Here is a 27,924-nt window from a genome sequence, read left to right as displayed (position 1 = left end):
GTATAAATAAACGCGAATACATGGTGTTTGAAAAATGACTCTGCCTATGAGGGAGGGGAGGGTTGTTGTACTCACATACTTTACATGTACACAGATTCATATAGTATACATGTCTTTAACTCTTTTCATCCAACCTACAATTTGCAGAGCACATGAATTAAGCATCTTGCATCACTTAAATAGCTTTATCAAAGAAGAATTATCACTTTGGCACAACTCACGAACATAACTGTAAGTCTGTGAGAATTAAATCCATTTATGTTATTAAGGTAAAAGAGGGTAATTATTTATAACACATAGCATTTTAAATTTTGGGGCATACTATTTCGTGCTTTTGAAGAAGAATAATTATTTGTAGGGCTCGTTAATTCTTAATCATTTTAAAACTGATATATTGGCTTTTTACTGTGAAATGGGATTCAATTTAATATGAAACACAATCAAAACACGTTATATCTTATAGCTTTCTAAAAGTCGTACAAAGCGATGTACTCATGTAAAAAAATTGTATCAACATACATGTATCTCATTTGAATTGAAAATTCGATATGGTTAGACCAACAATTTTTTATTTAGATCATGTCTATTTTTAAGGACTATTGAACCAATGATATCTAACAGAAACATTTCTAAACAAGTAGAACAGATGAAATATAATGTTTCTGCGGCAACTGTGCATCGCATTCAACATGTTAGAGGTGCTTTTCGAAATAACATACACAAAAGAGGTAAAAGTGGTTCTTATACTACACGTCGCACAGGGGCTACTGTTGATGTCGAATGTAAAGTCCGTAATATGGATACGTTGATTAATTCCCTAACACTTAGAGAAATGGCAACAATTTGTAAGGTGTCATTCCAACAGAGTAATAGCAAACATTCTTAAAGCTAAATTGAAAACTCGGGAAAAGGTTCCGAGTTTATAGGTTCAGTTTGTGAAAAAACGTCCTTGAACACGGCGTCTTAACTGTTGAAAATGTAAATGCCGTTGTCACAACAGATGCTTTGTTTAATATGGGCGATAATCATGGTCGACATCTTGTTTGCCAACTAATGAGACACACAAACTGAAGCTTGTACAATGAGTTGTTTTTGCGCCTAGGTTTATGGTTCTGTGCAAGGGTCACTTACTACGACAAGACATTTCTAATTTAGATAAAGGGGTAAAAGTCTATACAAACTTTTAACAAAGTTCTAAAAAAGAGAAATATTGAGTCGCAGAAGAAAACGTCAAAAACGTCAAAATTGAAAATGTGCAGGCTGGATTTGAATGAGTCTGTTCTGAAGCCATGTCTCAAGAAAAAGATGTTCCGCAACTTTTTCTTGGAACAGAAATTGATATGGTATCCCATCAAGACTTGGTCTCTAGTTATACAGCTAAAGTGACTATTAAAATTCTCAACAAACTTAAAGTGAATTACATAACACATAAAGAATAGATGCCAAAAAGCCCTAATGCATCTCCCATGGACATTGGTATCTGGAGTATACTGAAGCGAAGTGTTTTTACGTGTTTTAATGCGGAACCTTCTGCTACAAAATCGTCATGTTCTGGAAAAAAACTGTTTAACTAAAAAGGAGTGTAAAACTTTGTTACTTCTGTTTCGTAAAAGCCTTGTTTCGACTTTGATACTCCTAAATAGGAGAGATAGGATTTTTTTTTAACATTTTAATGAAATTTCTTTTTTCTGGCTGATATACCATATGGTTTCCGCTTCAAAGGTAATTGTTTATTTTCACGCAACTTCTGCTACAAAGAAATACCACATATCTTCACTTCAGTACTTTGAAGTGTCGGTCACACGACTTACCGAAATACTGAAACACTACCGAAATACCGGAATACCTCCGGAATACCTCCGGAATACCCGATCATAGATATAAGAAAGCCAAAATATTCATTAGCCGTTATACTCCCGATATCTTGATATTTTAATGGAGCCGGAATACTGCGGGTGTTAACAAAAATAACATCTGAAGCGAAGGATACTGAAACGCAATAGTTATACACACCCAGTCTTTAAAAGGCTCTCAAATAAGGATGGAGCAAAATTAAATAGTCATTCAAAAACCGGACTTTAGAAAACTGGCCAAAATATGAACAATGGTTTACTTTCGACATGGATCAGGCTGCAATAAAACAATGCGAATAAATAATTGAAAAGAGAAATAAAAACGCACTTTGTGTTATAAATCCCTTTTACGTGCTGGTTACCTATTGATAATTGAAATAAAACATTTTCCGGTCTAGTGTAATCAATCGGTCGTGTCTTTTATTTAAAAAAAAAATAGTTTGATTACATTTAAATCTAGATAACTTAAACAAAATTTGCATTCGGGAGTATATTTCTCCGCCTGTGCGCTGCTCAAATATTATTAATATATCGCTTATTATTCTGATCATTCTAAATGTTTGGTTTTCTTAGTCTGGTGTTAGCTCTTAAAAGTAAAGATAAAAAACTTGAAATTGACATTTTAGGATTTAAATGATATTACTGATGTAACACAATGAAAAATGAACGTCATAGCTGTTTTAAAATGAACAAATGACATATCACAAAGCATCGTAAAGATACTAAGAAAACAATCCTGCAAAACAGGCTACGACAGGACCCTCGAAAAGCGCTGTACATTAACTAAAAGGAGAGTAATCAAAACCGTATTGATATGCTTTTTTGGATTTTTCGCAAATTTAATGTGCCTATGTTATGTGCATATAAATTGACAATTCTAATATAATATAAGTGTTTATAATACTTTTAGAAATTCAAGTTGACGGGGCATCAAACACCTGATTCTTCGAGATATTCCAGTAGAATTACAAGTCAAATTCATCATGTAAGTTTTGTCATCTCTCCATATCTGTCTTAGCTCACCAGAACCAAAGGTTTAGGGTAAGCTATTAGTATCAATAGGGGATACTCCGGGGTCCGTCGCCCGTCTTCTTGCGTCAACAATCATCCTTTTCTCTGAAACTACTGGGCAGATTAACCTCAAATTTGGTCTGAAGCATCCTGAGGGCACGTGTTTACTATTTAAGGCATTTGAAGGGGACGAAAAGGTGTAAAAAGATGTCTATATGCAGGAATAGGATAAAAGAGTTATCTTGTTAACTGAATTCGTTTCATCAAAATTTTGCATTTGAGTGTTCTGACTAGTGAGAAAGATAAAACAGGTTGAATGTTTTAAATAAAGGATGTCAGAAAGCAAAATTATTTTGTTTTCATTAATGTATTTTTCATATTTTTTGTTTGTTTGTTGTTGTTTTGTTTCATTTTATTTTATTTTTTTTATTTACATTTTCTTTTTTTTAGGGTTTGAGGTGGGGGTTATTTGTGTGTGCGTGGGGGGTATTAAGCAATAAGTACACCTTTATTCTATTATTTATTTTGTTATAATATGGTAAACTTTCAGTAAAGCTCTATCATGAAACATAGCTTTGGCAAATGCAACAAGAATTCCCAAAGGTGGCTGATATGGTATTTAGTCACTGAAACAGAAGTTTCCTATATTATATAGTGAAACTACAGAGAGTAGTTTGGGGCAAAATCATTCATAAATTGCATTTGCTGTTATACAAAATATTATTGGTTCGAACGTTTTAGGTACGAATCTAATAGAAAATATGTGCGTCAATACTTCTGCATCGAATGATTCTTGTATGAAATAAGTTACATTCTAACCATTTTTCATTTTTCTGTCCCAGTTGTCGATGATTTTGATTTATAAAAGCGAAAATTTGCTCATTTACAGTACATTTTAATTTGTAAACAAAGCCCATAGCAACCATGCAAGTTATTCGTGGTATACTTGATTTAAATATAATTCCCCTGACACCAGTTCCTAGGTAATAAACAAGTTCAGCCTACGTAAAAGTTATATTTTGTACATTTGTTTAATGACGATATGTAATTAGTGTAGTCACAATTAACATCTTAATTGAAAATTTTAACCGATTTTAACTCTACTATCAAAATTTTCGTTTGTAATAAAGATGGAAGAGTAAACCATATATCAATTTTGACATATTCCGCTAAAATAACATAAACGGATATAGAATCGCATGTCGGGATAAGCATTGGTTAGTTTAACCAGCGGTTGATATTAACCATTTTGGTTTGTTAACCTTTTGGTTATCTCGATTTATACAAGTGACTAACCAGATTGGTTGGATAACAAAAGTTGGTTAAATTTAACCCATGGTTAGGGGTAGCGTTTAACCCAGGGTTAATTTAACCAACGTTAATATAGTTGGGTGCAGTTGTAAATATAATATATTATATTTTCAGAAAAAGGAAAAACAATTATTGCAGTTGAAGTACTATCTTTCAAACCTAGGATATAGTCACAACAATTACACCATTACTGTATTATTTTTCAGGACACCGTTAAGAAAATATGTATATATATATATATATATATATATATATATATATATATATATTGCAATTCTATATATATATATAATATATATATTCTGTAAATATATATATATAAGATATATATATAACAATATATATATATATATACGCATATAATATATATATACGATATATTGGCAATTCTATAAATAGAAACACGCAATTCTATAAATAGAAACACGCAATTCTGTAAAAAGATACTCGCAATTCTAAAAATAGAAACACACAATTCTATCAATAGAAACACATAAACACGCAATTCTAAAAATCGAAACACGAACTTCTATAAATAAAAACACATAAACACGCAATTCTATAAATAGAAACACGCAATTCTAAAACTAGAAACACACGAACACAAAATTCTATAAATAGAAACACGCTTTTCTAAAAATAGAAACACGCAATACTATATATAGAAACACGCAATTCTATAAAAAAAACACGCAATTCTAAAAAAAAAACCACACAATTATATAAATAGAAACACGCATTTCTAAAAATAGAAACACGCAATTCTATAAATAAAAAAACAGAAACTCGCAATTCTATAAAAAGAAACATGCAATTCTAAAAATAGAAAAATGCAATTCTAAAAATATAAACACGCAATTCTATAAATAGAAACACGCAATTCTAAAAATAGAAACACGCAATTCTATAAATAGAAACTCGCCATTCTAAAAATAGAAACACGCAATTCTATAAATAGAAAAATGCAATTCTATAAATAGAAACACGAAATTCTATAAATAGAACACGCAATTCTAAAAATAGAATACGCAATTCTATCAATAGAAACACACAATTCTAAAAGTAGAAACACGCAATTCTAAAAATAAAAACACGAAATTCTATAAATAGAAACAGACAAGTTTTAAATAGAAACACGAAATAGAAACATGCAATTCTATAAGTAAAAAACATGCAATTCTTAAAATATAAGCACGCCATTCTAAAAATAGAAACACGCAATTCTATAAATAGAAACACGCAATTCTAAAAATAGAAACATGCAATTCTATAAATAGAAACACGCAATTCTAAAAATAGAGACATGCAATTCTATAAATAGAAACACACAATTCTATGAATAGAAACACGCTAATCTATAAATAGATACACGCAATTCCATAAAGTGAAACACGCAATTTTGTTGTTGTTGTTGTTGTTGTTGTTGATAATGATGATGATGACGATAGATATATATATATTTATACACACACACCAACAAAAACACTTGATGCACATATCTGAGAAAATTCAGTTATTTAACCTTCAAATTCAAGGTCATTAAATAGCCAAAGTCAATTTGGGTTTGATAAACAACAAGGTCTTGTCCTGAAGAATGTTCTGTTATAATATGAAGTTGATCCCTTCAATAATAGCAAAGTTACAGCCAGTTACAGCCAAAACAGTTAAAACAATTTCAATTATTTGACCTTCAAAGTCAAGGTCATTAATGACTGAAGGTCAAGGTCTCTCTGGTTATTTTTAAGAGTTTTCTTGAAGATTATTATGTTCTAGCTTGAAGACAATCCATTCAAAAATAACAAAATTACAGCAAATAATATCAAAAAAATGAAAGTTTCAATAATTTGACCTTCAAAGTAAAGGTCATTTATGAGTGAACTTCAAGGTCTGTTTTGATTTTTAAGGGATATCCTTGAAGATTAAAATGTTCAAGTTTGATGACATTCCATTCAAAAATAACAAAGTTACAGCAAAAAAATAATAGCAAGAACAAGCAAAATTTGGACTTTTAACCTTGAAGGTCAAGGTCATTTATGGATGAAGGTCAAGGTTAGTGTGGCCTTCTGAAAGGTCTTGCTCCAAGGGTTGTTGTGGCCATGTATAAAGACAATACACCAAGAACTAAAAAAGTTATTATCCAGGTACAAGTTTGCGGACGGCAACGGCACCGGCAACGGCAACGCCGCTGCGACTATAACAATACCTCTACTTTTCTTTTAAAAAAAAGTCGAGCTAGTAAGTGTTATAATGACACTTTTAGAAAATCACGGGGCACCAAACACCTAAATGATATAACTGATGTAACACAATTATAAAATGAATGTTACAACTGTTTTAAAATGAACAAATGACGTGTCACAAAGCAAGCTACTAAGAACAAAAATCTAGTAAAACAGGCTACGATAGGACCCTCGTTCATTTCAAAGATAGCGAACAGCGCTGTATACTAACTAAAAGGAGAGTAATCAAATCCGTATTGGTATGCAATTTTGGACTTTAGGCAGAATTAATGTGCCTATGTGCATTGAGATTGATAATTCTAATATTATATAAGTGCTTTTTCACTTTTAGAAATTCACGTGGCACGAAACACCTGATTCTTCGAGATATTCCAGTAGAAGTACAAGTCAATATTATCAGGTAAGTTTTGTCATCTCTCTATGTCTTTTTTAGCTTACCAGAACCAAAGGTTCAGGGTGAGCTATTAGTATCAATAGGCGATACTCCGGTGTCCGTTGTCCTGAGTCTTACTTCAACAATCATGTTCTTCTCTGAAACTGTTGGGCAGATTAACCCCAAATTTGGTCTGAAGCATCCTTAGCCACACTTAGTTTTGCATTTCATTTCAATTGGCCCCTTTAGGGGTTTACAGAGCTAAAATAGAAAAGCCTTTAAAGAGCTTCTACATCTTCAATTGGATTGTCACCAAACTTTGTCTTAAACCTCCTTGGGTAGTCTTTTATCAAATTTGCTCATATTAATTTGATTGAACCCTTTTAAGAAACGCCAAATTGTAAAAATTATAAAAAAAACTTTAGTTTCCTTATTGCCCTGACCAAATGGATGGTTGATCATTAAACTTTGCCTATAGCATTCTTAGGTAGCCTTTTAACAGGTTTGCACATATTTACTTAAATAATCCCGTTTTAGTGGGGCCGCTATAGCTGTGTATTGTTTTTCATTTAGTAATATTCAAAGAGAATATTCATTAGAGAAACACTCTAACTAGTAAGTAAAATTTAAACTTGAATTTCTTTCATAAATGTACATTTGTTTCATCTTATTTTACCTTGTAATCTTTTGTAACCTAGCATTTTACATTAAGGAACAAAACTTAAGTTTAAGTATTAATTTTAGCAGTTTCTTGCTTGTCCTTACGTAATTTGCATTATTTTCTATTCTTTGTGCTATTCTTGTATCAGTTTCAATTATTTCTTTCACATTTTGCAAATTTGGTTATCACTCGTTCAAAGTAATTTTGCACTGTTTCATACAATATCACTTTTCCACAATGTATGTAAAGTTGTTTTATTAACCCATTACTTCATTAGCATCTTGTGAAAAATGGCTATTTTCATTGAAAAGCCTCATGTTCCAAGTTCAAATTGCTATGAAACTATAGACAAGTTTCAAAACAACAGTACAAAATTGGCACAGATGTTGACTGCATCATAGCCTTTGTAATGGCATACTCAGACTTAAATTTTATGTTTCTATGACAACAAGGGGACAATGCAAAATGACCCAACATCAGTATTTTGCATTTATTTTCCATTCCATCAAAAACTGATTACAAAGTGTTGCCGCTTCTTAATGGATAGAGATAGAGTCAAAGGTTTTTCACCATTGGTTAAACGTTACATTCAGGTCAACCTGAGGCTATCTTAGCCTCTCAATAGTCCAAAATGTTCATACAAATGAGAAGTTCTGCTGACCCCAGACATCACACTCTGAATAGGGTATGATTTTTACTATTTGAGGCCTCTAAAGGGGACACAAAATGTGTAAAAAGACGTCTATATGATGTAATAGGTTAAAAAAGTTATATTGTTTACTGAATTCATTTCATTAAAACAATCTTTTGCTTTTTCCTCTATGTTGTTAAAGTTACAAGTTTTCCTATTTCTATTAGAGGGTTAGACGATTCAACATAAACGTTGATTTTCTGCTCGAGGCACTTAAATAAATACTGATCTGTGGTGTCATTCTGACAAACAGTATATGAATATCTAAATACTGAACTTTTGTAATTATCTAGTTTTTAAGATAAGAAAAAAAGTAAGATAACAATTCCTATAGAAAGTCATAGGCAAATTTCACCACAAATTAATAGATTGATGATCACCAAACTCGTTGTGTAGCCTTCTTAAAGGTTCTTTATCAAGTTTAATTATATTAATTTGATTTGAGCTGAAAATGGAAAACAATCAAGTAGCATGAGACGATATGCTTGTTCCTATCATTTTTACTACGAAGAATAAAAAAACAATCAGTGTAGGGAAACTTGATAACAAGAGAGGCAAGTTGTAGTTGATCTGGGCTTTTCGTTTTACAAGTTTATTTGGAAAGTATTTCTATAATCATTTTTTCAAGCGATTCAGGGCCATCATGACTCTCTTCTTTTTATTGTTGCAACAAAACTGTTATTGTAATATGGCGATATAACTGTGCTGTCGCTTCTTAATGGATTGAGATAGAGTCAAAGGTTTTTCACCATTGGTTAAACGTTACATTCAGGTCAACCTGAGGCTATTTTAGCCTCTCAATAGTCCAAAATGTTCATACAAATGAGAAGTTCTGCTGACCCCAGACATCACACTCTGAATAGGGTATGATTTTTACTATTTGAGGCCTCTAAAGGGGACGCAAAATGTGTAAAAAGACGTCTATATGATGTAATAGGTTAAAAGAGTTATATTGTTTACTGAATTCATTTCATCAAAACAATCTTTTGCTTTTTCCTCTATGTTGTTAAAGTTACAAGTTTTCCTATTTCTATTAGAGGGTAAGACGATTCAACATAAACGTTGATTTTCTGCTCGAGTCACTTAAATAAATACTGATCTGTGGTGTCATTCTGACAAACAGTATATGAATATCTAAATACTGAACTTTTGTAATTATCTAGTTTTTAAGATAAGAAAAAAAAGTAAGATAACAATTCCTATAGAAAGTCATAGGCAAATTTCACCACAAATTAATAGATTGATGATCACCAAACTCGATGTGTAGCCTTCTTAAAGGTTCTTTATCAAGTTTAATTATATTAATTTGATTTGAGCTGAAAATGGAAAACAATCAAGTAGCATGAGACGATATGCTTGTTCCTATCATTTTTACTACGAAGAATAAAAAAACAATCAGTGTAGGGAAACTTGATAACAAGAGAGGCAAGTTGTAGTTGATCTGGGCTTTTCGTTTTACAAGTTTATTTGGAAAGTATTTCTATAATCATAATCATTTTTTCAAACGATTCAGGGACATCATGACTCTCTTCTTTTTATTGTTGCAACAAAACTGTTATTGTAATATGGCGATATAACTGGTGTTTACGTAAACTCATGTACCCATCCGTGCATTAGTATAGGCACAAATAAGAAACTGAGTAGTACCATCGATATTCCGTAAGCTAATCGATAGAACATTAAGATTCGAGCAGTAAACAGTGTGCTACAGGGGTTAGTTACTACGGCAAAATATCTCAAATTATTATCAACAAATGGGTTAAAGTCAAAGCAAAATATTACAGAGACAAAATTCTAAAGCCATTTTACAAGAAAAAGACTTTTTCCTGGAGGAGAGATTGATATGGTACTCCATCAAGACTCGGCCTCTAGTCATACGCTAAAATGCTCATAAAAGTTCTCAACAAACGCAAAGCGAATTACACAGCATCAGCAGAATTGATGCCAAAAGGCCCAGATGCAGCTTCCATGGACTTTGGTATCCGTGGTACCTTTAAACGTAGACTTTAGAAACGCAATATTTATATTACGTCCAGTCTTAAAAAGGCTCTCAAAGACGAATGGAGCAAACTTGACTAGACATGGATAAACCGTACTTTAGACAGATGGCCAAAAAGATGTAGAATGTAGTACTATTGTCATGGATCCCATATTTAGAATTTGTTTAAATTAAACACATGCGAGTAAATAATTAGACACGTTTAAAATCTGTTTCATAATAAATTCAACACTTTTTATACATATTCATAAACATCTCCTTTCTCACGCATATGTGACAAGAGCATAGTCACTTGGCATATATCAATAGTAATCTCAGAAAAAGTGAAATAAAGTAATCATGAAATTTATGTAAAAATCTCTCTGCCGTGCAGGTTACATAGTATCATACTGAAAATTGAAATAAAACATTTTCCTAGGTTTCTTGATCTAGGTAACTTAAAAATGCATTTAGGCGTATATTTCTCGACTGTGTGCTGTTTTTTATTCATCCCTTATTATTCATATCATTCTAAATATCTGGTTTTCTAATTCTGGTGTTTGTTCTTAAATGTAAAGCTGGAAATAAGAACGTGTTCGTTAAACACAAATGCCCCCGGCTCAGATTTTCGTCAGTAGCAATATTTCAAAAAATGTTTTCCCATTCACTCAGTTATGGACAGAAAAATTGCCAAAAATTGTAAACACAAGTTATATAGCTTGACAAAGTCATGGCAATTTGTAATTGTGAAAAATATAAGTTGCCAAGTCATTGCTCTGACTTGTGAAGTTGAAATATTCCACTTCATGCAAGTTATCTTCCTGCCAAATATGAAATACATCTGTCAATACATAAAATAGATAAATACAGAATCCCTAAAGAAAGCCCAACACGGCAAAATTGAAAATGTTGCAGGCTCGGTTTCATTGAGCCTGTTCATGGACGGTACTGGAAAGTTCAAGTTACCGTCTACGCCCCCATGCACCGGCTTAAGCAGAATTCAACATTTAAACATGAAATAATAAAAGTTTGAATTTAGAAACATCCGCAGATGTGTTCATACGGCGGTTATCATGGAACCTTCAATGTGACACTTCCGTGCCATTCCCCATGGTCCCCAAGTAATAAAAAGCGTGTGCCCTAAACGAGAAAACAATGGGCAGAACTGAATAAAATGGAATTTTGAAAGGGGATCAGAGGTTATGAAGCCTGCGTATCACAGATAAGACGTCAAAAGACAAATTTAAAAAGCAGGCAACATATCCTAAGGGTGATTCAACATTATTCAAGTAGGAATATTGGAAACACCCAACTAGAAATTGCCGAAAAGTTGAAGCTAAAAATACCACAAGCACAACAATAATGTCCTGCTGAACGATCTTCAAGGATAGAAAATATAACATCATTGATTAAATGTACGGGGAGACTTTTTACAGCCTTCACACGGCACAAATAACACGGATGTGATAAAGGCTGTATGGGCAAAAGTGTAAAAATCTATTTTTAGCACTGGTGACCTTGACCCAACTGACCCCTTACTCCATCCAAAGGAAGAATACTATGCAAGTTATCTTCGTACCCAATATTAAATACATCTGTCAATAAATAAAAGCTGTATGGGCAAAGGTGTAAAAATCTATTTTTAGCTCAAGTGACCTTGACCCACTGATCCCTACCCCAATCAAAAGGATGAATACCATGCAAGTAATCTTCCTACCGAATATAAAATATATGTCACTTAATAAAGGCTGTATGAGCAAATGTGTAAAAATCTATTTTTAGCACTGGTGACCTTGACCCAACTGACCACTAACTCCATCAAAGTTTATAATCTGTCAATTATAATAATATCTGTCTATAGAATAAGGTCAGTACACCTGTAAAAATGTAAAAATCTATTTTTAACATTGGTGACATAGACATTGGAAACATTGAACTTGACCCTAATGACCCCTTCCCTACCCAAAGAAGGAGGACCTCCCTTGGCATGTTTGTATTAAACTAAGACATCAACTAAAAAATAAAGTCTGTATGAGCAAAAATGTTTATATTTATTTTTTAAACCAGTGACCTTGGCCTTGACCTTAGAGACCGCTTACTCAAAAAAGGAGGACCATCAAAGGTATGCACCTACTAAATATGAAAGATATCATTCCAGCAATTAAGCAATTAGGAGAAATTTAAGAAAAATCCAACTTGCTGAAATAGGTTAACCAGACAAGGCCCTAAAGGTGAAAAAGGGAAATTAACTGGGCTGATGATTTAAAATGATATACACATTGACTACTATGGTGGTCGTCTTTGATTCATAAACACATACCGTTTTGTGAACAAATATAAGTAAAATGTTTTTAAACAAATGGATCTTTGTGTAATAATGAGTATTATAATTTATGATCAAAAGGTCAAGGTCAGTTTGCCAATATTTCAATAAATTGTCTTTCATTTTCACAGGCCAGTGTCTATTTCTCTTACGCTGCATTTCATTCCTTATATTTCTGCTTAACAACCTGGTTTGAATTAGAAAAAAAAATAATGTCTTAGGAACACCGAAAACTACAAATGAAATGTTGCAGGTTCGGTTTGATTGAGTCTGTTCATTGACAATATTGGAAATTCCAAGCTTCCTTCCACGCCCCCATAGCTCCGGCTTACAAGCAGAACTTTTAGACAACGAAATGGTAAAAATCTGAGCAATTGTGTTTACGATTTTTTTGTGTTGTATTTATGTAGATACTTTATATCATGTCGTATTTATCTATCAGTTTCATTTAAGTGAATGATTTTTAAATAAATTGTAATAAGATTATCTATTTATGAATTAAATAAAAATAAATAAATGTCAACATCAGTTTATTTTTTCTTTGGAATACGGCTCATAAGCACCGTTTTATTGTTGAATTATAAACAGCCAATGGGCTTTTTATATTTTACAGTAGATAATAATACAGAGAAGAACATTGTAGGCCTACCGAAGATATTCGATAAAGGTAGATGCACAGGAAGCTTGAAAATTGATGTCAGTTCTTTAACTAATATATTGACAATTCACTGCTGTTTACCCTCTTTTTGATAACCCTAGAATTATTTGATATATACTTTTTATGTTGCACTTTCAGGGACCTTTCGCCTTAATCTATCACACACGTTTTAAAATCGTTATTTTTATCTACGCGACTAAAATATATGTAGTGGTGGGATTATGGTTGGCAAACAATCAATGTGGTTTTAAACAATTTATATATTTATTCTATGAGCAACAAAATAGAGAGAAATAAGAATCCCTAAGCCCAACACGGCAAAATTGAAAATGTTGCAGGCTCGGTTTGATTGAGCCCGTTCATGGACGGTACTGTCAATAAAACCTGTAATAAACATAAGGAACAATAAGACATGACTTAACAAAATATGATAAACAAGATCAACAAGGAAAGGCGGCGTTCAATGAACGCAACCCCCACATGACCCAGCAACAAGAACCAATGGCAAGGAGCCCAGGGGACCCCAAACAAAAACAGGACAGGGCAAAGACAGAGCACGGACAGGTTAATCATTAATTGATAATTAATTTGTAACTGATAGGAATTCAAAGAAAATAAAAATAGGCCCACAAAGGGGAAGGGGACAGGAGACCGGGGGGAATATAATGAAATATTATTATGAAACATATATCACACAACAATTCAATTAACAGGAAATTAATATCAGTTTAGTCATGAAACGGTATGTCAACGATAACAAAATGATCCTTCTCCCACTTATCTGCCGCCGTTGAAGAGTGACTTTTCAGACCGAAACAATATCGCATACAACCAGTTTGTTCTTGCTAAAAATAACAACACCTCTAATACACATCACTAGAATCAAATGTATTTCGTGATCTCGCGAATCTGTCCGATAAAACAATACAGAGAATCTCTATTCTCATTTCCTCGCTTTCTGATGTAATTTTTGGTTTAGACATGCAAACATTTTCATGACCTCCATCTGGCATTCTTTAAACCACATAATATACAAAACAGGGTCTATCTTTTTTCTGTTAAAATTTTGAGTCTGTTTTGGTATGTTACTTTTGCCTCTGTAAAGCAAATGCCATTTTGCTTCTTATTCTGATCAGCCCTCTTCTGGGCAGCATCACCAGCTATCGATTCACATATTGAAGGTGTTCCTTTCAACAAAAAAATGTAAGTAGAAGGAGACAGATGTTCAAAATTAGATGGAAAAGTACAACAAAATCAACAACTGAAGGACGGGAATGCCATCTAAACATATGAACGTGAGGGGAAAACTGTAGAAGAGTTCTTAGTGGTGTTATAAGCCTGAACAAGATAAGGAAAAAAGTCTGCCCACTTAGATTTATGATCTTCAGCCAGAGTAACATTCTGAGAAGGGTCCGATTAAATCGTTCGGCTAATGGAATTATCCATAGGCTGGCAAGGAGTGATTCTTTTCTTTCGAACATTTGCAATCTTGCGAAGGTTCGAATTTCAAATTCCACCCCTGATCAGAATGTAGCTGCTCTTGAAAAGAATAGTGGACAATAAAATGTTCATATAGTCACGAGCAGTAGTAGTCGCTTTTTGATTTCGGCACGGAATAACCTTGGCATATCTCGTAAAATGGTATGTTATGACCAAGATGTCCTCATACTCTCTTTTGGACTTCTCCAGCTTCAAGAAATCCACATACACACAAGCTACATGGGTCTTAGTCTTGATTTGAACCACTTCTGCAACAGATTCAACCGGTATCCTTCTGTAAATACAACTTTACGTATTTGGCTTTCTTTAGGAATTCTTATTTTCTCTATTTTACAGTCTGAAATGCGACTATTGAAATCTGACCCCATGCCTAGCCTAATTAATTTGGCGTGAACGGTTTGACCCATTTTACAGACTTTTTTTTCTTACTGTCAAACCGTTACGCCTAATTTTAACTGTCATTTTTACGCACGGAAAATCTACCGGCAACACTATCGATAGTTTGGACTGATTTTTACTGCTTAAACCTGAAAGTAACTTCAATGTCCTCTAAAAATCAATAGAATATAAATTCTTGTACTAACTTCTCCTAGAAAAAATATTAGATTGTACCTATCTTAACGTATACATGCGATTTATTTCAAATTTGTACTGTATACACTATCTCCGGCGGACATGTTATGACGTCATCGTAAAAAATCGATTCCGTGAAAGCTGGTAGTAGCAACCAGTGTGTCTAGCAGGTAAGTGTGGGTTACGCATGAAGATTAAACTTCAAAAAAATATCGGGGAAATAAATCTATTCATTATTTTTAAAAAAATTTGTGCATTATTAAATACTATTGAAAAGTATCAATGTGTTAAACCTAAAATACAATGGTAGCAAATAGGCTCCGTACAAGTACTGTTGTTTAATATTTTTTAAATGTTTTAATACATGTACTCAACATTTATCAATAGATGGTTTGCCTTCTTGTTTACTGCTAATGACTGCCGATAAAATACTGACTTCATTTATACATGCATATTTAAATGACAATTAAGAATGTTAAAGAAATAAAGGAATTCTTTTTCACCTATTGCTGATATATATTATAATATCATATTAAACCTACTGATAAAGTTAAATGTCTTCTTGACATACTTTATTAATTTACTAAAACAGGAACATTATTGTGATCCAGCCATATGCTGTGTAACTATAAGGGAAGGGTCACATATTTTAATTGAAATAAATTTTAAGTAGAGGATATTAAAACAAGAGCACCGCTAGGCGGAGCATTATATGCCCGAAAGTGTTTTTTTTTTTAATAAGGATGAAGCATTTATAAGACATGGGAATTAGCTGTTCATCCTATAAAATTTTACAGCTGTAGGTTGATTAATACTTAAATTATTAATAATGACCTTAACCTTGACCTTTTGACCCCAAAATCAATAGGGGTCTTCTACCTTATATGGACAATCATCCTAAGAAGTTTGAATACTGTTGGCCAATTGGAACTTTAATTATGCTCTAGAAACTGTTTTCAGTATTAAGGTAAAAGTGACATTGACCTTTGACCTAGTGACCCCAAAATCAATAGGGTTCTTCTACCCATTATGGACAATCATCCTACGAAGTTTGAATATTGTGGGACAAATGGAACTTACGTTATGCCCCGGAAACTGTTTTTGGTTTTAAGGTAATTGTGACCTTGACCTTTGACCTAGTGACCCCAAAATCAATAGGGGTCTTCTGCCCAATATGGACAATCATCCTATGAAGTTTGAATATTGTGGGCCAAATGGAACTAAAGTTATGCTCCAGAAACTGTTTTCAGTTTATAGGATATAGTGACCTTGACCCTTGACCTTTTGACCCCAAAATCAATAGGGGTCTTTTACCTAATATGGACAATCATCCTATGAAGTTTGAACACTGTGGGCCAAATGGAACTTAAGTTATGCTCCCGGAAACTGTTTCCAGTATCAATGTAATAGTGACCTTGACCTTGACCTTGTGACCCCAAAATCAATAGGGGTCTTCTTCCCAATATGGACAATCATCCTATGAAGTTTGAACACTGTGGGTCAATTGGAACTTAAGTTATGCTCCAGAAACTGTTTTCAGTATCAAGGTAATAGTGACCTTGACCTATGACCTTGTGACCCCAAAATCAATAGGGGTCTTTTGGCCCAATATGGACAATCATCCTATGAAGTTTGAACATTGTGGGTCGAATGGAACTTAAGTTATGCTCCGGAAACTGTTTTTCAGTTTTAAGGTCATAGTGACCTTGACCTTTTGACCTTTTGACCCCAAAATCAATAGGGGTCTTCTTCCCAATATGGACAATCATCCTATGAAGTTTGAACATTGTGGGTCAATTGGAACTTAAGTTATGCTCCGGAAACTGTTTTTTCAGTATCAAGGTAATAGCGACCTTGACCTTTGACCTTGTGACCCCAAAATCAATAGGGGTCTTCTACCTTATATGGACAATCATCCTATGAAGTTTGATCATTGTGGGCCAAATGGAACTTAAGTTATGCTCCCGAAACTGTTTTCAGTTTTAAGGTCATAGTGACCTTGACCTTTGACCTTTTGACCCCAAAATCAATAGGGGTCTTCTACCCAATATGGACAATCATCCTTTGAAGTTTGAACATTGTGGGCCAAATGGAACTTAAGTTATGCTCCGGAAACCAAATTGCTAACGGACGGACGGACGTACGGACGGACGGACGTACGGACGGACGGACGGACAGACAGAAAGACAGACGGACGCCAGGGGGTATAACATAATATGCCCTTTCGGGCATATAAAAAGTCATTGAGAAGATAAGAATTTTCAAATGAACAGATTAAGAGACTTATACATGTATAAGGTGTATGTCTTGTTGTTTCATATGTTTTGGTGACACTTTTGTTTGTGTCCCTTGTTGTTTTCTCGTCTATGGTAAGTATCTTCCCTTTGCCCCTAGTTTTATTTTCTTTATTCCGCCCCCCCCCCCCCCCTTCCCCGAAATTTCCTATCCCCTACCACTGTGCCAGTTACTTAATGGTCCTATTAATCATTCATTTATTTATTTTCTTTGATTTTGATTTCCTTGTATGTTACCATTATTTCTTTATATTTATCATTTTGCATCATTTTAGTGATAAGCCAGACCGTGCTCTCTCTTGCGCCGTCCTGTTTTTGTTTAGGATCCTCCTGGGTTCCTTGCAAATGGTTCTTGTTCCTGGGTCGTGCGGGGGTTGCGTTCATTGAACGCAGCCTTTCCTTGTTCATCTTGTTTATCATATTTTATACTTGTATACCGAACCGAACCATAACAAACAGATAATGATTATCAATACAAGGTTCGACAAGCAAGCAAAGAAATGTAAAGAAAACAGAAAAAAACTTATCCACATATCCGCCCTCCAAAAAAAAACGCCTGAAACTGCAAAACCGAAACATAAATACACATGGGTGCCAAAGACGGTACATGTGCTCCCTTGCGCCGGTTTCAACAGAATTCATCACTTAAACATAATAATGTAGAAATTTTAATCAACACCCACAGATGTGTACAAAATACGGCGGTAATCATGGAACTTTCAATGCAACACATTCGAGGTGCCGTTCAATGAAAAGCAGGAACTAGATAACATGGAATTTTAAATGGTTTTGGTGTCATTTTGCGACAGTCGTTCTAACAGACGACTACAGTAATCTAATCAGACTATTTCTCCCATCTGTCTTACATTGTTATGCTATTCTACGTCTTAAATAAGGGTCACTAAATTTCCGCTTGCTGCGTTTTTATCATAAACCCTGTCATATCTGTTCGACAATTGCATTTTACTGAGGACTGTCTGAAATTCCATTTTATAGTTTGAAATTTTAAGATTTTTTTCTCAGAATTTAAAGTGATTTTTGGTTGTTTTGAACTTCTTCCCCTACACAACTGTCCTCAATTTTTTAAAGATAATAAACTATAAATTGATAGGGAGTTTAATATAAATTGAAATTCTTCTTTGCTTCATCATGTATAGTATACTTATAATTCATTAAGATGTACCTACAATTACATTGTATTTTCATATGTGCGAAATCATGGCAGGGTTATAAAATAAAAAGGCAGTTCAGAAATTTCACCTAATGATCACAGATGTTAAAAAATCCGACATTACAATTTCTAATTTGACAATTTAAATGGACTTTTAAAATGCAGTATGATCTGACGTCGGACATCTAAGTAAGGTTACCAGAATATCCTTTTCACATTTTATTTTTAATGCTGAAATATTCTTGTGTGAAAAAAAGTTATTCCTGCATAATTCATAATAAATAACTTAAACAAATTATATTATAAAGCTTGACAAATACAATCGATTGCCGCCGATACCTGTGTTACACCATGGAAATTTTACAATTTTACCCTGTTTTACCCTGTCACCGCTTGCGTCATTTTCCAATATGGCCGCTTACAATAATTTTCAACGATTTAAAGAGTTAAAGTGGAATATTTAGACTTGTGTTCGACTTTAAAGTATGATAACTAGGAACCTTGCATAAAAAATGGTTCTCTTTCAGGTAATGTAGACCGTTTCTTTGAAACTTTTTTAGTTTTCGCTCCCAACAACTTCTAATTGGGAAGCGTCCGTGCATAAAAATGCAGTTCGTGGTTGGACTTGGAAAAAGACAGCGCCCGTCCAAAATTATCTCGGTGTCTCTTTCACAAGTCTAAATAGTTGGACTAACCCCATGCCAGGCTAATAAAAACGTTGACAAGTTATTCATAGATATTGTTTACGTCCAGGATGGCCTACATTGTCATGAACACAAGCAATACAATATACCTATGAGAGTAAGAAATTGCCAGTTGTTGTACTTCTTCTCTAAAGCGGCGGTTTGATAAAGAATACCATTTTTGAAAGAAAGACGAGAGATAACACGAAGAAGAGATCTGATGTATTTTGACATCTCCCCTCCCCAAGACGGGAAGCATTACGCCCGTCCGATCCACTAGTCTGATTGAAGCTTCAGAAGGAAAAGATTTCCCATTGGCCATATGAGGGACCTCATCTCCCGAACATCATTCAGCAAAATAAGAGAGACAAAAGAAAGAAAGCACACTGCCTTGACAACATCGCTTAAGTACTGTGGTCGGCGAGATAGCCCATTACAATCTTGATTTGTTTGCCTGACTTGTTGTTTTCTTGTCTCCGGAAAGTATCTCCCCCTTTGCCCCTAGATTTTATTTCTTTGATTTCATTTTATTCAATCATTTATTTGTTTTCTTTCAATTCCTTATCAGTTACAAATTATGTCCTTTTTTCAATCATTTATTTGTTTTCTTTGAATTCCTTATCAGTTACAAATTTAGTGATTTACTTGTCCGTGCTCTGTCTTGTGCCCTGTACTGTTTTTGTTTGGCGTCCGCCTGGGCTCCTTGCCACTGGTTCCTGTTGCTGGGTCGTACGGGGGCTGCGTTCATTGAACGCCGCCTTTCCTTGTTGATCTTGTTTATCACATTTTATATATGATCTCAAAATCATAGGCAGACAACATAGCAGTCCAATATTCCTATGAGAGTAAGAAATTGCCAGTTGTTGTACTTCTTCCCCATCTTAAGCGGCGGCTTGATAAAGAATACCATTTTTGAAAGAAAGACAAGAGATAACACGAAGAAGAGATCTGATGTATTTTGACATCTCCCCTCCCCAAGACGAGAAGCATAACACCCGCCCGATCCACTGTTCTGATTGCAGCTTCAGAAGGAACAGATTCCCCATTGCCTATATGAGGGACCTCATCTCCCGAACATCATTCAGCAAAATAAGAGAGACAAAAGAAGGAAAGCACACTGCCTTGACAACATCGCTTAAGTATTGTGGTCGGCGAGATAGCCCATCAAAATCTTGATCTGTTTTCCTGACTTGTTAATTTCTCGTCTACGGTAAATTCCCCTTTGCCTCTAGTTTTTATTTCTTTGATTTTATTTTATTCAATCATTTATTTGTTTTCTTTCAATTCCTTATCAGTTACAAATTATGTCTTATTTTTCAATCATGTATCTGTTTTCTTTGAATTCCTTATCAGTTACAAATTTAGTGATTAACTTGTCCGTGCTCTGTCTTGTATTTATCATTTAATGATTAACGTGTCGTTGCCCTGTCCTTTTTATGTTTGGGGTCCGCCTGGGCTCCTTGCCATTGGTTCTTGTTGCTGGGTCATATGGGGGATGCGTTCATTGAACGCCGCCTTTCCTTGTTGATCTTGTTTTTCATATTTTGTGCCCTGTCCTGTTTTTTGTTTGGCGTCCGCCTGGGCTCCTTGCCACTGGTTCCTGTTGCTGGGTCGTACGGGGGTTGCGTTCATTGAACGCCCCCTTTCCTTGTTGATCTTGTTTATCACATTTTATATATGATCTCAAAATCATAGGCAGACAACGTAGCAATCCAACTTTGACCTGTCGTGTCCAACTTAGCAGAGGACAGGTTAAAGTGTTGTTATCAGTAGAAACACGAAGTTAGTTGCCATACAATAGTCGTTAGACAGCCTATTTCAGCAATCAGTCAAATTGTAGCAATTTTTATAGAAAGTTTGGACTTAGAGACTCTCAAGTTAGTCGTTAAGTGGTTTGGCTTACTTGGAATAATCCTTGCTAAATCTCCTGTGAAAACCTCCAGTTTTAAGCAATGTTCTTAGGCGCTTGTCAAGGAGAAATAGCAGTAGTTTTCTCAGGATCAGTGATAAAAACAACTCAGAGATAATATGCCCTGAATGAAAAACAGATGACAGACAAAATTCTCTTTTCGGTCCTTTACATTTACGACCATGAAAAGATAAACGTTGAAAAACATTTTCAAGCCTAACAATATGCTCCTCAAAAGTTTCAGAAAATACCAAAATTTGATCAACAAAAACAAGACATTCACGTTAAAGAAGATCACCCACGGCAAGTTCCATACCTCTTTGAAAAGGTGCGCCTGAGTTAACCAATTCAAAGGCAAGTCTGTTAAACTCTTGAACTCAAAGATTATTAATAGAGAAAGCCGTGAATCATCTTCTATCTCAACTTACCAGTAAGCACTACGCAAATCAAATAGAGAAACTAAGAATACAAAAATAAAGCCCAAATGATAAATAGTAAAATTTTGAATTTAGAAATATCCGCAGTTGTGTTCATACGTCGGTTATCATGGATCCTGCAATATGACACGTCCCTGCCATTCCATGAAAAGCGGCGTATGGTCCCCAAATAATATAAAGCGTGTGCCCTAAACGAGAAAACAATGGGCAGAACTAAATATAAATGGAATTTGAAAGGGGATCAGAAGTTATAAAAACTTGTATATTACAGATAAGGTATCAAAAGACAAAGTTAAAAAGCAGGCAACATATCTTAACAGTGACTTCATATCATTCAAGTAAGAATATGGCCGCGCTAAATGAGATTCTTATTGTAAGACGTATAAAAAATGATTTGTTAAAAGGTGGTGTCTGGTATACGAATATTTATGTCTGTACTGGAGGTTGTGGTGTGTACCATTGGGGCAAAGGAGTAGGTTGTGTTGGCAATAAGAGATTTACAAGTTTCTATAAAATGGCATTGAATCTCCTTTCAACATAAGATTGTAAACCACGTATTTGTTGAAACAGTGTTCCGTGCCCCTCATAGATTTGTCCACATAAGAGGAAGAAACCATTTTACTAGACACCTGGGAATTAACAGAAACTGTACAAACGCGGAACAGTATCCTACTCAATCCTACGGATTTCCATAAAAAATCATCATAATTAGGAGCGGAATCAAGCGTATGTCTACTGCTTGCCCTTAAAGAATCTGACCTTAAACATTGTCATAACGTTTCACGTCATAATTTATTCCTAGCAGGTTTTAGTACAGAACCACACTAAAATGCTTTCTGCAAGGTACACTCTAATCGACACCCAAATGCTGCCACAGATGCATTGAAAAATTCCTTCATAGTTACACCTTGCCTTGAAGATTAAGCATAATTTACAGACAACTTGTGTAAAGTCATCTATTGACATAGAACTACCAAACTTCAGCTGTTTCCTTTAAAGAAGATCTTACAGCTGGACAAAATATTGCTCATCTCTTTCTCAGAAAAACACTATTTCTTCTCAACTTCTGACTGCCACCTTTGAAAAAGGCAAAATATAAAAGGAAAAAAAAGACACTGGGATTAAGTCGATAGATTGTAGAGTCAATAAATTAAAATGACCTGAAAAAAAATGAAGTCTATAAGAAATAAGACAAAGAATTGGATGTCTGGGTATAGACCAGCGATATACACATACCTGGTATAAGTATATATATGATTTTACCTGATAACTCTTTTTTATACATTCTTTAATAAATAATAAAAGGTTACCCCGTATTCTACCCAGTACAAACTTATTCACACATTCCTGGTTGCCACATTGCCACTGGCTTTTGTTGCTGCGTCGGGTGGGGGTTCCGTTCATTGAACGCCGCCTTTCCTTGTTGATCTTGTTTATCATATTTTGAACCAGTACTGTCCAAAAAAATGATACCAAATTAATATCAGTCCAGTCAGCATACCAAGGTATCAGGACATTGCAAATTATTCGTTTGAACCAGTACTGTCAAAAATAACATCAAACTAATATCAGTCCAGTACTAACTTGTCAGTATACCAAACTATTATCAAGGCATTACAAATTCCTTGGGTTAACCAGTACCAGTACGTTTTAATACTCAAACTGGATAATACTCACACATACATAATGTACAAGTTGTATTTGGACAGATAGCTCTTAAATAACTCTCGGTAAATACCAGTACTTATCAATCAGTTGACACAGAAATTGCAGGATAATAATTTCAATGTAGTTCCTGGAAGAAACAAGTACTAGAATAACTAGTAATATACAAAAAGGAAAGTTTAATTTTTGATGTGTGGGGACAAAATCTACGGAATTTATTGATTGACAAATTTCGACAATTAATACTCTTAATAAATTACCAATTAGTCGACCAGATGACTTGACACTGCTACGCCTTCTAGTCAAATAACTTACCAACCAAACAAACGAAAAGACAAAAACAAACCAAATAAATCACACGACAGTACTTCCTTTCAACCGAAACAAATACTTTCACGCGAATCTGGGTGGTAAGTTAGTTTAGAAGAGAATTTACACATAGAAAATAGATAAGTACAAAATCCCTAAAGAAAGCCCAACACGGCAAAATTGAAAATGTTGCAGGCTCGGTTTGGTTGAGCCTGTTCATGGACGGTTCTGGAAAGTGCAAGTTACCGTCCACGCCCCTAGCACAACAATAATGTCGTGCTCAACAATCTTCAAGGATCGAAAATATAACATCATTGATTAAATGTACGGGGAGACTTTTTACAGCCGCCACACGGCACGAATAACACGGATGTGATCATAAAATAGATACATACAAAATCCCTTAAGAAAGCCCAACACGGCAAAATTGAAAATGTTGCAGGCTCGGTTTGATTGAGCCTGTTCATGGACGGTTCTGGAAAGTGCAAGTTACCGTCCATGCCCCCTAGCACAACAATAATGTCGTGCTGAACGATCTTCAAGGATCGAAAATATAACAAAGATAAGAAATAAAGTATATCCAATATTCACTGTCAACAATAAACACAGAAATCAAGAGCCTTAATTATATAATATATATTTCTATGTAAACGAAATAAATTCAAGACCTAAACAATCTAATTATCTATTTGAATACATCTATTAAGTTTTACTATAATATCCCAAATAACCAAATGTAAAATCAGAGTGTATCTTTTCAGTAAGACAAAAACCTGTATTCACACACACAAAATAATATAATATATTAAAATGCAAAATAATATAATACAGATATTCACAAACATACAGTAGGGTGAGCGTTTCAGTTTACACGTTAAACACACGCTGTGGAAAAAACGCTAGCACGTTACACGCTGTACGAACGAATGTTACACGCACGCTTTACCAAACGAAAAACGCAGATGCACGCAAAACGATATACGCAAAGCGAAATACTCTAAACGTTAAACTCACGCTAAAACGCATGCAAAATAAAAACGTTTCTAAACATTTAATAAAATATCGTTATCATATAAGTGTTTTACAACTTTAGTTCTATATAAGATATTCTTTAACTTCTCAATAGTAACAGACGCAAAACATGGTACTTAAACGTTTAGGCGAACGCAGACGCACGCTAAGCGTTTCTGGGGATAACAAAAGCACGCTTTCAAACGCACGATAAACTAAAAACGATATACGATAAACGTTAAACGCTTGTAAACGATGCACGCTTGAGAAAGTGTTTTATCAAACGCACGCACGCAAAAGTGTATTGTACCTAGTATGAACTATCCGAAAATGATGGCCATTCCAAAATTTTCTTATAATAAAATTTACAACATTTCGAAATTGTGTGGAAACTTTACAATATCGGGTTTGAATTAAAATAAACCAAATGACAAGTACAATTTGTTGAAAGAATCAGAAATTTACCATGTATGCAACAGAATCAAATCAATGTTTTACTTAAAATATCTAAAAATATCAAGAAATTTACCTTGTTATTAAATTTCCGTGAAGAAGGTCACACAAAATTTAGAATATAGAACGAAAGTAGCAGCGAAGTTATCAAAACAATAGTTCTTACAAACTATATTTACCAGTGTTGTAGCCACGAGTGAAAAAAAATTTGAAATATAGTTCTGTTAAATTTCTCTAACTTTGTTACATTTTTAACATGATATATGGTGACATCGACCTTCTTTTCCTAAAGAAGCAAAATTTACGCATGACGGCATTTATTTCTGCCTGTTATTCCATTTAGCTATTATTTTCTTTTCATCCGCATTCAGATATAGTTCGGCTATAGTGAAAATTATATACATGTATTATAAATTTCACAAGTTGTTTATCAGAATATAATCATCTGATATATTACAATAAAACATTGGAAAGCATGAAATAAGATGTTGTCAATAAGTCCTATTGGAATTCCCCCGGACAGCATAATAAGGAAAATTCAACTGTTCTAAGTTGACCCTTCTGGCTGTCGATCTGGTGTTTAGCATTACAATAATTCATTATGTGCCATAAATGCGTAGATATGCTAATATCCACGCAATTACAGATTTCTAGACAACATTTATACAAAACAAAATATTACCTTTTATGTCTACTTGTGATCCATATCTTAAAGCTACACTTATTTTCTCATCAGTACACTTTATTTCAAAGTCACATATTTATCCTTAAAAATCAATACATTACTTTTATATTCACTTGACACTAAAAATAATGAAGTTTTATATCTTGACTTTTGACATTCAAGTGTGACCTTGGAACTCTTGTACGCTACATGTCGTCTTAAGAAGCGGCATATTTATGCCACAACAATTCATCAATGAATGACAGAATCTAAGCGTGACTTTGATCTTTGATCTACAATATCAGCTGAGTTTTACATGTGACTCACTCTCTCAATTTACCATATACTTATACAAAATTGTTTCAAAAGGCATAAAGTAATGACAAAGTTATAAACTGGACACAACCACATTTTCACATTTATATCATGATTAATGGGTTAGAAGTTTTAACCTTAATCATGATCATGTTGCCAACCCATGACGTGTTTAAATTAACATATTCACGCTAAGGTACTGTCGTTTCAATGTGACATATATAATTAACAAAATTTGACCATTTCTACCCTTACATCTCCTGTCTTAGCATTTCAGCTGGGTTTTACACGTGACTCACTCTCTCAATTTGCCAAAATTGTTTAAAGGCATAAAGTAATGACAAAGTTAAAAACTAAAATTTAAGTTAAATTAAAGTTAAAATTTATCAATTTCTACCCGTACACCTCCTGTCTAAGCATAGGCCAATCAGACCGATAATTTGGTATGAGATGATCACAAAATGAAAGACAAATGTCTAAAAGGGTGTTTACCGGGCACGCCATATGCCATGATTTTGTCGGGTTACACTTTTTAAAATATTCGTCTGAATGGTCATTCCTAATATTTTGACAATATTTTTTGAAATGCTTATAGTTTTTTTCTTTTAGATCAATTTGTGAATAACAAATTGTGTATCAGATGCCTCACTAATGAACTAATGAAAAAGGCATGATACTGATATTTGGGTTGTTGAACTAGCTTTTAGGCACTACTTGTCCTAGTACATAATCTTGCGCAGTTAAAATTGACATAAAACATATCCCCCTCTTTGAAACAAAACCCTTTTCATGATACAACTGTTTGACTCATAAGAAATAATACGAAGTGCATCCTTTTCTTATTCGTTGTTTAGCCATGACTGTATGTAAGCTAAATCATTTTTAAATGTAACTATGACTTACAGATTCCTAAACTGGCCAAACCTTTTTAAGCCTTATCAACTTAACTTTTGTTACTTATGTTGTTTGAAATGTGAGCTTCAAAGCTGGTTGTTGCTTATGTCATTGTCTAAATATGCCAAAAATTCATGCAGTTTATTTCAAAATCCATCGAAGCAGACAGGCGAGCTGACTTGTGCAGATGTCTGTGATCTTCATTATTTTCAAAATATAGAAGCAAAGGAAATTGTCAGCCATTCTGAAATCCAAGATTGCTGTCGCATTAATTCTATTTTTCCCGAATCTATTTGTCTTGTTCACACTCAAGCAGACTAAAAATTAGCATAGCCTTCTATCAAATTTTCAAAAAAGTGTCTTATTCCAACCAGAGATAAGTAAATTAAAAATTGATTAAAACTTCAGCCGTGGTAGAGAAAAAATTAATTCACCGTATTCGAAATATGTTAGGAAGCACATTTACCGCTTGTAATAAAAATGTCGTTTGGATGAACATTTTCCGACAATCAAACCAGTCCACGACAGAACCCTTAAACATTAAAAAGAAAGCGAATAATTATATATCAACTTAAAAGGAGATAATAATCCAAAACCGTGTTGGTATGCTTCATTGGCGAGTTTCGGTATGTCTTTGGAAAATGAAAATTCTTATATTAATTATTTCTTTTATAATTCTTAGTTGCCCTGGCACCGAACATCTGATTCGTCGGAAAACATGTTTTCCAGTAGAAATACAGGACAACAAGTAAGTACTTTTTATCTCTCTGTATCATTCTATTGTCAAAACAATGTAATATAGCGACTTTATAGTTGTAAGATGACTTCAGATAGCCATCTGTGCATTAGTTCATGCACGAATTAGAACCCGAGTAGTACTATCAATGTTCCGTAAGCTAATTGGATGGAACATTAAGATTCGAGCAGAAAAATAATTGTATTTTGAT

The 27,924-nt window shown here is 34.0% G+C and overlaps 1 long non-coding RNA gene across 1 annotated transcript; it reads left to right on the top strand.

Moving 5' to 3' along the window:
- LOC132732132 (uncharacterized) lies at nt 1-27,726 on the top strand. Its single transcript, XR_009625989.1, has 3 exons — nt 1-2,838; nt 6,747-6,815; nt 27,660-27,726. It is a non-coding gene; the product is annotated as an uncharacterized LOC132732132 (long non-coding RNA).
- Nucleotides 27,727-27,924: the final 198 nt, after the last annotated feature.

Source organism: Ruditapes philippinarum, unplaced genomic scaffold, assembly GCF_026571515.1.
Source record: "Ruditapes philippinarum isolate M1 unplaced genomic scaffold, ASM2657151v2 ctg803_1_1_1_1, whole genome shotgun sequence".
NCBI classification, from domain to species: domain Eukaryota; kingdom Metazoa; phylum Mollusca; class Bivalvia; order Venerida; family Veneridae; genus Ruditapes; species Ruditapes philippinarum.
The sequence above is the reverse complement of the archived record's forward strand: the minus strand, read 5'-3'. Positions and strand labels throughout refer to the sequence as shown.